This window comes from Limulus polyphemus, unplaced genomic scaffold (assembly GCF_000517525.1).
Source record: "Limulus polyphemus unplaced genomic scaffold, Limulus_polyphemus-2.1.2 Scaffold294, whole genome shotgun sequence".
NCBI classification, from domain to species: Eukaryota; Metazoa; Arthropoda; class Merostomata; order Xiphosura; family Limulidae; genus Limulus; species Limulus polyphemus.
In genome coordinates this window covers 681754-694598 of record NW_013665904.1, presented here as the reverse complement: position 1 = coordinate 694598, position 12845 = coordinate 681754, and the positions used below count along the sequence as shown (strand labels likewise).

Genomic DNA, 12845 nt, shown 5'->3' with positions numbered 1-12845 from the left:
GTATCTAATAGGTTTGAAACTCTTTGGGCAGTTATTTAACCATTGTTTTCCATGGTAATATAAAAAAAAAGCTTTTTAGAGTAGATGCTAATTTCGAGACGATAGAAACACTACCATTTTTTTTTATAAATACTCCTTTCAGAACTGAAATTATATTTTGTAGAAGCAAACTTACTAACTGAGTAAAACCCATTTTGTACAATTGCATCATTTGGAAAAATCAAACCTATTGTTATTTGTATTCGATTTTCAAAATTAATATTGGTGTTCAGGGATTCGATGTCAAAACTCGTACAAAAGCTTTTCATCAGACTGTGAATCTGTGAGTTTTTTTACGGATCTCAAAACATTCCTAATCGTATATCTATTATTTCTAAATGCTTAAAAAAGTGTTCAAAAAAAGGTTGCATGTGAATATAATTGACTCAGTTGGCCGAATGGGACAATTATTCTTATGAAATTTTAGTAAACCATATAAAATACAACAGTAAGGACATACCGATCTAATATCTTTGTACACTTTATCGTTAAAACATTATCGTTCTTTAATATAAACAATTATCTTTTCAAGTGACCGTTTCGTTGGTTTGTGATATCAAACCTCAGTTTTATCAATTTAGTTTAATGAGATATTACAGTAATTACTTTACTTACATAGTATTGTTAATTTAAAATAACCATGCTGTTCTCTTTATCTGACTTAAATATGGCTACTTCTTTTGTTTGAATTAAATGATAAATCGCTTCAATTTATTCCTTAGTTATATCCAATTTTTTTTATACAAGAAAAACAAGTTAAGGCCAACCCTGATACTTTTTTACAATACTACGAATATTTTTTCATTTTTCCCATAAATAGGATTATCCTATAGTTTCTTCACAAGCTTTACAAAATGAAAAAAATATATTATATATATTTTTATATTGAAAACTTTAATCAGCTAGATAATACTTTCTTTTCTTTTTCAGTAAATTTATACTGAGAAAAGTTATGTATAATTTCATCATAAATAAATACCATTTGCTTTAACAAATTGCAAGAAACTTAGGACAAAATAAATAAATTATCTATTTTCAGTTTGAAATATATATATAACCTGACTTAGATTTTTTCATTTTATATGTGATGAAATTGCCAAAACTTTGTTGTGTGATGTTTTTTATAAAAAAACTATTCAAATATCCTCTTTCGTCTTAGAAATTTTTAATTTTATTTATTACTCTTAAGAAAGTTTCATTTTAAATGTATTGTCAATTTCCACTCGAAACTTAATTTTGTAAATTGTAACATTCCCCACTTCTGACAATAATTCGTAAATAAAACACTGCATAAACCTACAAAGATTTTTCGGTGATGTAATTCCTGAACTTTCAAAATGGCGTTAGCTCAGGCTAGACTACAATATTTTTATTAACAAATATTCTTCAGTTTCAATAAGTTGTTTTATTATGTATGTTGTTTGAATATGATAAACTTAACAATAATATCCAAGAAATAAGGGTAAAAATTACATTTCTGCATCACTGTAATGTTTTTTCAGCGCTGCTTTACTCTTTAAATTTAATAAAGCTTACTTGATGCTTTAACTTTCCAACAAATATAATTTAACAAGAAAACATTTATGGAAATTAAAGGAAATTCTAAAAAAAAAACTGTAAAAAGTTTCCCAGGCCTTTGGTTTATTCCTAAATTTTTAAAACTTCCAACTAAATTTTTTTGTCCTTCTGTGAAGGGGTTTCATCTAATCACTTTCTCAGGAAACCATAAATTACTTCTCATACCATAACATTCACTTTACAGCGTTATGTAAGCTTTTATGACTTTACAGTATGTGATATGAATGGAGACCTGTAACAATAAATCTTTCGACAGAAAAGAAAAACACCAGAGAAACAATAGACTTAGTTAATTGTATTTTCAAGGAAGGATAGAGTCTTAGCAAATAAAAACATATGCTTTGGGATGAGCAGAAAAATCGAAACAGATCAATAAATGTGTTATTTACAGATAGTTTTCTCTGAAGTGTGCTAAATTTTTTTTACAATTGTCTTTGCGAATTATGCTAAAAATATGTTACGAAATGATAAAATGTCAGTTCTAAACTTTGTTAGGGTAACAAATAATTGAAATATAGTTATTACGTTTACTTAAGTTTTATACAATGTGATCACTACAGCTTATAGTTTGATGGATATAACTGTCAAAGTATGAGATTAGGTCTTGCAAGGCTGAATAAAGCTGTTTCTATGCTAAATGTGCAAAACTAAAGCCATACTACATCCACCGTTTGAAGTATATATTCATTTACTTAAAGTCTTGTCTTAACATCTTTTTTTTTATGTATGACCACTTTATCCATCTGTTATATAGAAATTCACTGTTGACGCTGTGGCACATCTGAATTGGGTGTGAGCCATAGATCATATTTACTGGAAGTTAAACTTCTTCTCTAAACATCAGGAAATTGGGCAAAAAGCAGTTGACTGTTATTCTGTTGCTTATACACAATCATAAAAAGTGATCATCCTTATCAGTTCAGTTAGAAATCACATACTTCGCAAGCAAACGTTTGTCAGTTTACATAATCTATTTATCCAAACCGTTGAACTAACAATGAGATGGTGTCGTGTGTGTCTTCACCACAACTAGCATTCGACAAAACTTCTCGAACAACTGATTATTTAAATTGATAAAATTGTCTCTGTGGATTTCTCCAGGACCATTGAACCGTGCTATAAACTGTCAACCGTTCATCAACATATCAGCAACGGATAGGGCCTAAATATAAATCAATAGATACACTTGGACCCACCTGGTAAAGTAAATAATAATGACCAACACTTATCGTTTAACTTTATCAGTTTCCATAAGACAAACAGTATTCAGAGCTATTCTCTATAATGGAGAATCTACCACTCTCTAACGAAGTTTTTCTTGCTGTGATAAGATGTCCTTCTAAATATCACACAATACAATGCTTGTTTCACCTTCCGCATCTTGGCTGTAGTATGACACTTGATATTGATCCCCAGCCCTTGTATTGTATAAAGTCTCTTTTGTTCAAAGACCTTAAAACCGTAAGCTATTTCACAGTTTGGGAACCATATTTATGTGTTTCAGAGCAGTTGTAGAGCACATTAATCTGCATTTGCAACTTCTTATGCACCAGACTGAGAATTTTGTACTCCACCTATCCACCAGACTGAGAAGTTTGTACTCTACCTAGCTGCACGGCAAGTAGATCTAAAGTTCCAACTTAATCGTTAAATTGCTTTTCCATAAGCTCCTGTTTTGCCATTCATGAAGTACATTCACTGTGAGATCATCATATTTAAAACTGGCTATTTGATAAACACACAAGTACTCATTATCCGGCAAGATGATAACATACATTATCATACTGGTGCTCTTTATGACGCTGTGCAAAAAATGTTGTATTTGTAAAACAATGTAATCCAAAATAAAATCACACATTACGGGTTATTAAGGTTTATAAACAATTTTATTAATGGACAGTCCACTGAAATAGTTCAATTTGCTGCCATACAAGTGGTGGCAGGACTGTTCGACAAATAATACGACTGCATGTAGTTTTAGTTTTTTTTTCTACAGCATTGACATTCAAACATCAGTACTTTATGACTGATGAGATGTCACAGTTAAAGAGTTGAACCAACAGCCATCTTCCAGCACATGTGGCACAGCGGTATGTCTGTGAACTTACAACAATAAAAACCGGGTTTCGATACCTGTGGTGGGCATAGCACATTTAGCCCATTGTGTAGCTTTGTGCTTAACTACAAACAAACAAACACATGTAAACATTTCTCTATGAATGAAGACCACCAATGCATTACGTGTTATGATTTTCATCCACATAGAATTACTAGAGATAACACTACTAGAGATAACCATACATTTTCAGATTGTTGTATCACTTCATCCTTCAATATCTACACTATCAGTGCTGAAAATGTCTCTGATACGTTAAGGAAGTCTGCACAACAGTTGCTTTGTTGGAAGAATATTACCTGTGTCTCCATGATGACATGCGACTGTTAGTTCATCCCCTGGTTCTATAAATAAAGTATTGTTGTCAAATACAGAGCATATGTACAATCCCCGATCAACGACCTCATATGGTAGTCACGTTTGCTGTCTGATGTGGTGCGTCTGAAGCAACACTGGCTATACAGCCAACTTCAATCATTTTCGCCTCATTTTCTGTATTAATAACTTTGGAAAAACGTTTTTCCCATACACCAGATGAATTGTGGAAACAAACAAGGAGTAGGTTGTTATTAGGATATGAAAAATTGACGACGAGTCTTTTGCAATGGAAACTATTCTACAGAGCTGTTGTCAAGATGCAAGATCGTCAGATGGAACATGAGCGGACGTGGCGACAGCTAGCTGAAACGACGTGATGGGGCTCCAAAATTGTTTTATTACGATGCACTCAACCCTCTGTAGAAAAAGTTCTGGAAAGATTATTTATAATATCTACATACATTAAGTATACTGGGCGCAGCGTGAAGTTGTAAAACAGTTTATACATTTATTGTATTGTTCTTATCCCAAATTGTCATATTCAAAAATGGCCTCACTTTCAAGCTTTGTAATTGAACTTTTATAACGTTTTTAGAAAAACTAAATATTACAAAAGCAACAGTTTTACTGGTAAATATCAAAATATTTTTACGCTGATAATAGACGAATCCTGATATCCATAAAATAACAAGTCAATATGTCAGTAATTTCGCTGACATTATTTTAAAAAATTAAGATCTTCATAAACACAGAAATTCAATGAAATTCAGCAAAATAAACATTCGTGTATATATTTTTAAGCAATACATTTCGTTAAGTTCACAGATGGCAGAAACATGTGAATGTTGACACAAACAAAAAAGCTGATCAACTGGAAAACAGGCTTCATGCCGCTTCATTGCCTAAGTATATCCTTTTATTTTCCATTTGAAGAAACATGAAATGGAATTGTAGAAAGATTCCCTATTGTTTTATCATTGTACAGCTTCCTCAGTATTACTTGACTGTCGTGACTGAATATAATAAACAGGAAAAAGTAATATTCTTGATTTTTTCTTATTAAAGAAAAGGAATGTGGAATAAAGAAAAACGTATTTAAATTATATATCTACGTTCAATGGTCGAGACTATTATTAGAAAATCTCTGTAGCTGTTCAGCAGTGCATGTCTGATTTTCAAGATTCTAGAACTGTTCTGGTGCATACAGATGAACAGAAAAATTCATTTTAAGAAAATGTTTTCCCCTTAGGAAAAATAAAGACGTTTTCCAACCAAATCATTGTGAAAATTACTGTCACAACTGTTCTACTCTCTAAATATTATAAAAATCCTTTGTTATCCGAAACTTTATGAAAACAAGAAGCACAGATGAATAACACTAGCCGTCCCTAATTTAGCAGTGTAAGACTAGAGGGAAAGCAGCTAGTCATCTCCACCCGACGTTAACTCTTGGGCTACTCTTTTACTAATGGGATTCATCGTCACATAATAACGCCCCCACGGCTGAAAGGGCGAGCATGTTTGGTATGACGGGGATTCGAACTCGCGATCCGCAGATTGCGAGTCGAGCGCCCTAACCACCTGACTATGCCGGGCCCGATGAATAAGAGAGTGAGATAATAAAAACCCAACAAGAAATAAGCTTTCCTGTAACAAATAATAGAAACCCAACATGAAATAAGCTTTCCTGTGACAGATGAATAACATCGACAGATTTTCATACCTTTATGACACCTCACCAGTTCACAAACTTTCGTTAAAACATCTCACATTCGAAACATAAAAACACACTGGCCCCAATTTTGGTACCACGCAACAATCTCTCCAGTACAACCGATGTAATGGTTTCGTATACAAACTAGCAGAAATAACTAATCACAATACCTTCGTCAACTTGTTTGAATAAAGACAAGAGTCACTGCAAATTAATTGGTAGACATAAAATGGATGACTTATTGATCACATTTCTCACTTCTTTATACTCAATCAACATACACATTTCTTTATTTATACTCAGTCAACATACTCACTTCTTTATTTATACTCAATCAACATACACATTTCTTTATTTATACTCAGTCAACATACTCACTTCTTTATTTATACTCAGTCAACATACACATTTCTTTATTTATACTCAGTCAACATACACATTTCTTTATTTATACTCAGTCAACATACGCACTTCTTTATTTATACTCAGTCAACATACACATTTCTTTATTTATACTCAGTCAACATACATACTTCTTTATTTATACTCAGTCAACATACACATTTCTTTATTTATACTCAGTCAACATACACATTTCTTTATTTATACTCAGTCAACATACGCACTTCTTTATTTATACTCAGTCAGCATACACATTTCTTTATTAATACTCAGTCAACATACACATTTCTTTATTTATACTCAGTCAACATACATACTTCTTCTTCTTCAACTTTCGACTGGCCGTCAGATCTTCAGTTCGATGGAGGTAACGATCCCCACATATACACACTGGTCACTTCGACCTTTCGTTATCTATAATCAGTTAGCATATATTCAAATAACTGGACATGACTTATCACACTATTCCCTTGGTTACCTATAATAAGTTAACATACATACTAATATGACTGGTCATTTCAACCCTTTGTTAACTACAATCAGTTAACATACGTTCAAACAAATGGGCATAACTAATTCTAGTATCCCCTTGGCTATCTGTAATCAGTTAATATACACACATTCTTACAAATTAAAATATATAACAAACAACGCTGTACCTAGAATCTTATACTAAAGCACTGATTTAGATATCTACACGGAATAACTGAGGGGAGGTTAAGATATAGTCTCTTACGGAGATTGGTTTATCAAGTAATTGATTAGGAAAGCATGGCCAGGCTGTTAGGGCACTTGAATTTTCACCATTATTGTGTTTAATCATATAACTTATTAAACTTTTAAACAACACATTTAGTTTTTGCGTGATGTAATGAAGTATCATATGAGTTGATTATGGTCACGACAATATGTAATTGTTTCACTGTCTTTATAGTATGAATGTTTTTCATATACAGAAATACATGTTTTTGCGTATAGTGCTGAAAAATATTTTCTTCACAAAGTGCAAATTTACACAATAGAATAATTGTTCCAAAACAGTATCTGCCTGTTATATGTACAAATCATACATTGTAAAACAGCCCCTTAGCTCTGTTCATAACTATGACCATGGAACTCTTTATAACAGTTATGAGCGTTAAAACCAAGAGCACGAGCTTAGTGTGTGATTTGTCTGCTGTCATCAATCTTGCAGGAAAAGTGTGTTTTTTTTTGGGGGATGGGATGTTTCAAGTATCTAAATAATGTATACATTTTCTGAGCGGTTTCGTTCGTGAAATAGGAGCAGTAACAAAATTGTTGGTATTACACAAGAGAGATACAGAATATTTCCTTATGAAAACAAAAATCGATATCAAATATCAAAACGATATGTATTTTAATTTAATCACTAATTGAAAATCGTGCACTCTTATTAATATTCCATAGTATGATATTAAAATTGCTCAGAAGGAGGTTCTGCATAGAAATAAAATTAATGGAAAAAAGTGGTATTAGAGGAAAATACTTCTCATTATAACATACGTACACAAATTATTAACTTTTATATTCATATGTGAAATACAGAGTCACATCATCGTAGTTTCACTCAAAAACTTTAACACCAGCTGTTAAAATTCTAATATATGATCCAATACGGGAACATTCTGGAAAGATATAATGACAGTTATAGCTTGTTTTCAAAACAAGGGCTATCTTTAGGATTTGTTCGCTTGTTCTTGCCGAAATCAGTGTCATGTTGAATAAAACGTATTCATAAATACGTTCGTTAAGTCATTACATAAAGAAATGTTGTTTAAACTTTGTGTTATTAAGCTTCTTAATCATATTTCACACATAAACTCAAGCATAGCTCAAATACAAAATACATGACCATATTATTTTTAGAGGTTTTCATGGTTTTGATGTATTGCTTTATAATTACTAGTCTATGAAATTAAGTTTCCAACTTCATGTTTATGTAAGAAAGTCTACCGAAAAAGAGTACATTTTACAATTGAGTTGTTAGTAATATTGAAGTTATCTATACATCTATACATTGACTATACTAATACACATATTTTTGTCCTTACTCCATGTAATTATCTTACAAACTTCAATAATTAGAGACAAAAAAACTGTTTGTACAAAAGCAGAATGGAAGAAGAAAGCCTACTTCGTACTCACTTAGACTAAACAACATCCAGACTAGTTAGATGTTGACACATAGTATTTATTACTGTAATAGATGATCGAAACATCACAAGCAATACGATCTCCACCGGAAAAGATCATGCCTGATGATTATCTGTTGGGAGAATGTACTTCTTGTACATGTCTGCAATTTCTCACACAGACAATAACACATGTAGCACTTAGTTCATCCTTGTATTTTTCTGTAATATTTTCACATGATGTTAAAAGTAGTGTTATGTATAGTACTTTGTCCTTCCTTCTGTTGGAAGCAGTGTTATATGTAGTGCTTAGTCCATCCTTCTGTTGGAAGCAGTGTTATATGTAGTGCTTAATCCATCCTTCTGTCCCCCAGTGGCACAGCGGTATATCCGTGGACTTACAACGCTAGAATCCGGGTTTCGATACCCGTGGTAGGCAGAGCACAGATAGCCCATTGTGTAGCTTTGTGCTTAATTACAAACAAACAAACCATCCTTCTGTTGGAAGCAGTGTTATATGTAGTGCTTGGTCCTTTCTTCTGTTGGAAGTAGTATTATATGTAGTGCATATTACATACTTCTGTTGGAAGTAGTGTTATATGTAGTGCTTGGTCCTTTCTTCTGTTGGAAGTAGTATTATATATAGTGCTTATTATGAAGCGATAGTATTGAGAGTATTATATATAGTGCTTATTCCATCCTTCTGTTGAAAGTAGTGTTATATGTAGTGCTTCTTTAATCTTTCTGTTGGATGTATTATTATATGTAGTGCTTGTTTAATATTTCTGTTGGATGTAGTGTTATATGTAGTGCATGGTTCTTCCTTTTGTTTGAAGCAGAATTATATATGATGCCCTATTCATCCATGTCTGTAATGTCTCAATGTCTGTTGAATGGACTAATATATATTATTACTCATTATATTTTTGTATAAATCAACAATTTATCTCACGTCCTGTAAAAGTAATGTTACATATCTAGTATTCAATTCATCCTTGATTGAATTTGTAAGCATAGTAATACTCAATCCATTAGTGTAACGCATCATTTCATGGCGAATACAGAGTTACACGTACAGCATTTAAAGCTGGATTTTTAGCTTATGATCTACAATCACCTTAAGATCACATATACGATAAATAATGTTTATAAAACATCTGATATGAAAGTTTTCAATTTACGGCCTTAGTAAGCTGTCATTTTAGTGTTTTTCTTTTGATGAAATCTGAAACGTGTCAGTGTGTGTCTTTGAACTGGCCTATTAGTTTTAAATTCTTTAAATTTTTAAACATGGGATGCCACTATACCTTAAGTTGAGACAAACAAGAGCAGAAACTTTACTTGCTTGGTTTGATTTCAACAGTAGATTCCAATTTACCGACAAGCACACCTTTATAATACTCGGCTCTCTGTTTGTAAATATTCCTACATTCACGCACGCGGATCCTCAATGATTAACCAAATAAGCTTTTTGGTTGAAGTACAAACCGAGTCTTGAGATTCTTAGTGACTTTATGAGACTGGTTATAGTTCTGAAACAACATGATGCATGGAGGCTTTTTACCATCTTTAACAACCATCCATATATATATATATATATAGATAGATAGATATAGATATAAGTTTTTGAGCACCTCAATTATTGAATATCTATTGTTTTTGAATATCCTCTAGAGGTTCGTTAGCTCTACCGAATTATAGCGAAAAAGAATGAAAATCTCTAGGTTCAGTATAGCATTTCTACTCAAGTGGCTTCGTTTGTTAATAAAGATGTTTTACCTATCAAACTTTTCTGATATTTTTTTATTAAAATAAGGCCTAACAGTATTTTAAAGGTCATTATTGTTTAGAGATTGACTTAATCTTAACTCAAAAATGTTCAAGACTCACCAAAAGTAATGTTAAAACTAGTTTATATCTTTAAGCTAGTTAAGAGTAACAGATATTTAAACTTGAAAGATTACGAAACATCTGAATTTAAATACTGATTTTATTTGTTGAATTTTGCGCAAAGCTACCCTAGGGTTATCTACACTAACTGTCCCTTATTATGAAGCGATAGACTAGAGAGAAAAAGGGTTAGACAACACCATTCTCTTCTAATTCTTTGGATACTCTTTACCAAATAATAGTGTGATTTTCCGTCACATTATAACATATCCACGGATCAAGGAGAGAAATGTTCGGCAATGGGTTTTGATTCTGAAGATTGCGAGTCGAGTGTCCTGACCACCTGATCATTCCCAATTTTATTAAAGGAACTTTCAAGCTGAAACTGTATTGAACCAGTTTAGAATACAAAACACGTTACCAATAGTCTCGTTGCAATATATTAGTAAATTCTTGCAAACAAAACATACATATATTTTAAGAATGTGCTCATGTTTAATTGAAATATAGTGCGATTTTTTTCTTCAATTTTTTAATGTTTTGTTTTTAGCTCCAAATAGCTCATTATATAATAGTGCCGTCTCCAAGCATTATTAGTCTTAAAGTGGGTTCCTCGTCATCGAATTTGAGCCCATTATATAGCTATACACTTAAAAATAAATAAATAAATTTAGCACTAGCATATAAAACAACAAGTAAAATTAAATAAAAACAACATTTTGGTTTTATAAGGTCGTTTATTTCTGGTATTAATGTCTTCTATACACTAATATGTACTATAAGAATTAAATAATAAGTAAAATGTATCCAAAGCTACTGAATGATATTGTACAATGTTTGAAAACAATAAGTTACTAATCAACGCAAGATGTTCATAAATAACAACGATTTTACCATCAACGCAAGATGTTCAGGAATAACGAAAAAAGGGCTTTATCAGCGAACGATTGATATTCAGATGTAAAGAAAAAGTAAACAACTAAGCGTTTTATGCATTACGAAAAAACGAAAAGCGTGATTTAAAACATTTTAACACCTTTTATTCTAGTTGATGACAGTGGAATATGTATTTGTTGAAAAAAAAAACAACTAATTTGCGCAAACAAAATGTTTATAGTGTAAATTGCTTATTTGGATTAGACGTCAGTATGAATATTAGCACGGAATAGACTTATTAAGCGATGGAAAAATCAATTTATTTACAAAAATACCATTACAATTAATACAAAAGTACAATTTGAAAACAAAATTGTTTTCATGGAAGACAACTAAAAACTCAAAAAATAATTAAAATATCAAAAGTAATAAAGAATAAATATTGAATATTTTCACAGCAACAATAAAATACATTAGAAATTAAGGCCATTAGAAATGAACTGGAATCTATAACCTTGCAATAAAGGCAATGGAAGAAATAAAGAGCATCATTATTTGAAATATGAATAGGTTTTTTGAAGAATTGGAATATACTACCTTTTTTACTTATGTTAAGAATCATTAACACCAAAATTTTTGATGGATGGGAATCGAAATTGCAATACTTTTTATCCTTAGTGAGTAATTTCAATTGCCCTCTTGATAATAAATAAAAATGCCGATATGTCAACCGAGAGCTCAGCTGGTAGAGGCGTGTACTTTCTCGTTTTAAAACCAATAACATTACTGGCACCAAATGCCGAAAGAGGGCGCCATAATAGGGTTCTATTTTACGGGAGAAACGGTTGGTACGAGGAGTTTAGTGTATTAAGAGTAATTGGAAATGGTGAATGCATGCATGTAGTAGAGATGCAAATAAAATGATGTAAAACATCACGTTGCAGTTGATAAACATGCTTGTTTATTCAACAAAAACTGTTGCATGTTACTCCGGCAGACAGCAAATAAAACAAAAAAAAAGCTTTTTTGTTTTACTTGAAATAGTGTTACAAGTGATATGAAAACTGTAATAAATGAGTAACAATTCAAAAGGAGTGTAAGAAAAAGAAAAAAACTGTATATGAGCGAAATCTCGTATAAAATAAATAATCATCTTAAAGAGGACTCCGTATAAGGTAATTTTTTCCCATACGCAATATATATTTGAATTACCTCAAGATCAAAGTCTAGCTCTACAATACTGGTAAGGTGAGTAAATTTTGGTATGAGAGAATTAATTAGTTCTAAAAGCTTTAATATTTGTATATTTTCTAATACTGTAGAGCATCTTAGTTTATTATCTCTAGAGTGATCTACGTACTTCGTTTAAAACGCATATATTTTTTTCTTATTTCACGAAGCTTTTAGATTTTGAGCGATTCTAGTTAAAAGAAAATATATGCAAATATTCTTAAAATAGGCAGATTTACCAGAGTTAAACTTTTCAGAGACGTAGAGGTTGAAACTAAATATATCGCTTCAGTGAGTGAAATTCGAGACGCACCAGAAAGAACAGTAAGAAAATAATAGCTATAAAAAACCTAAATACTGAATTACTTCTTTCCAAATCTTAAGAAAACATTTCTAATCTTCCATTATAAGATCAAAATAATGTGAGTCTTTTATGTAGCAGAATGAGTTTTAGAATAGATATACGTTAAAAAAATGTTCAAAGTTTGTTTGTTTGTTTTTTAGGAATTTCGCGCAAAGCTACACGAGG

At 31.5% G+C, this 12845-nt stretch overlaps 1 protein-coding gene across 1 annotated transcript in view; it reads left to right on the top strand.

The window, feature by feature from the left end:
• Positions 1-11998: 11998 nt before the first annotated feature.
• The window catches only part of LOC106457122 (potassium voltage-gated channel protein Shaw-like), a 172767-nt gene continuing 171920 nt past the window's right edge, over positions 11999-12845 (top strand). Inside the window, exon 1 of the mRNA XM_022382936.1 lies at positions 11999-12334. The gene's annotated coding sequence lies outside the window, so the exon portion shown is untranslated. The remainder of the gene's footprint in view (positions 12335-12845) is intronic.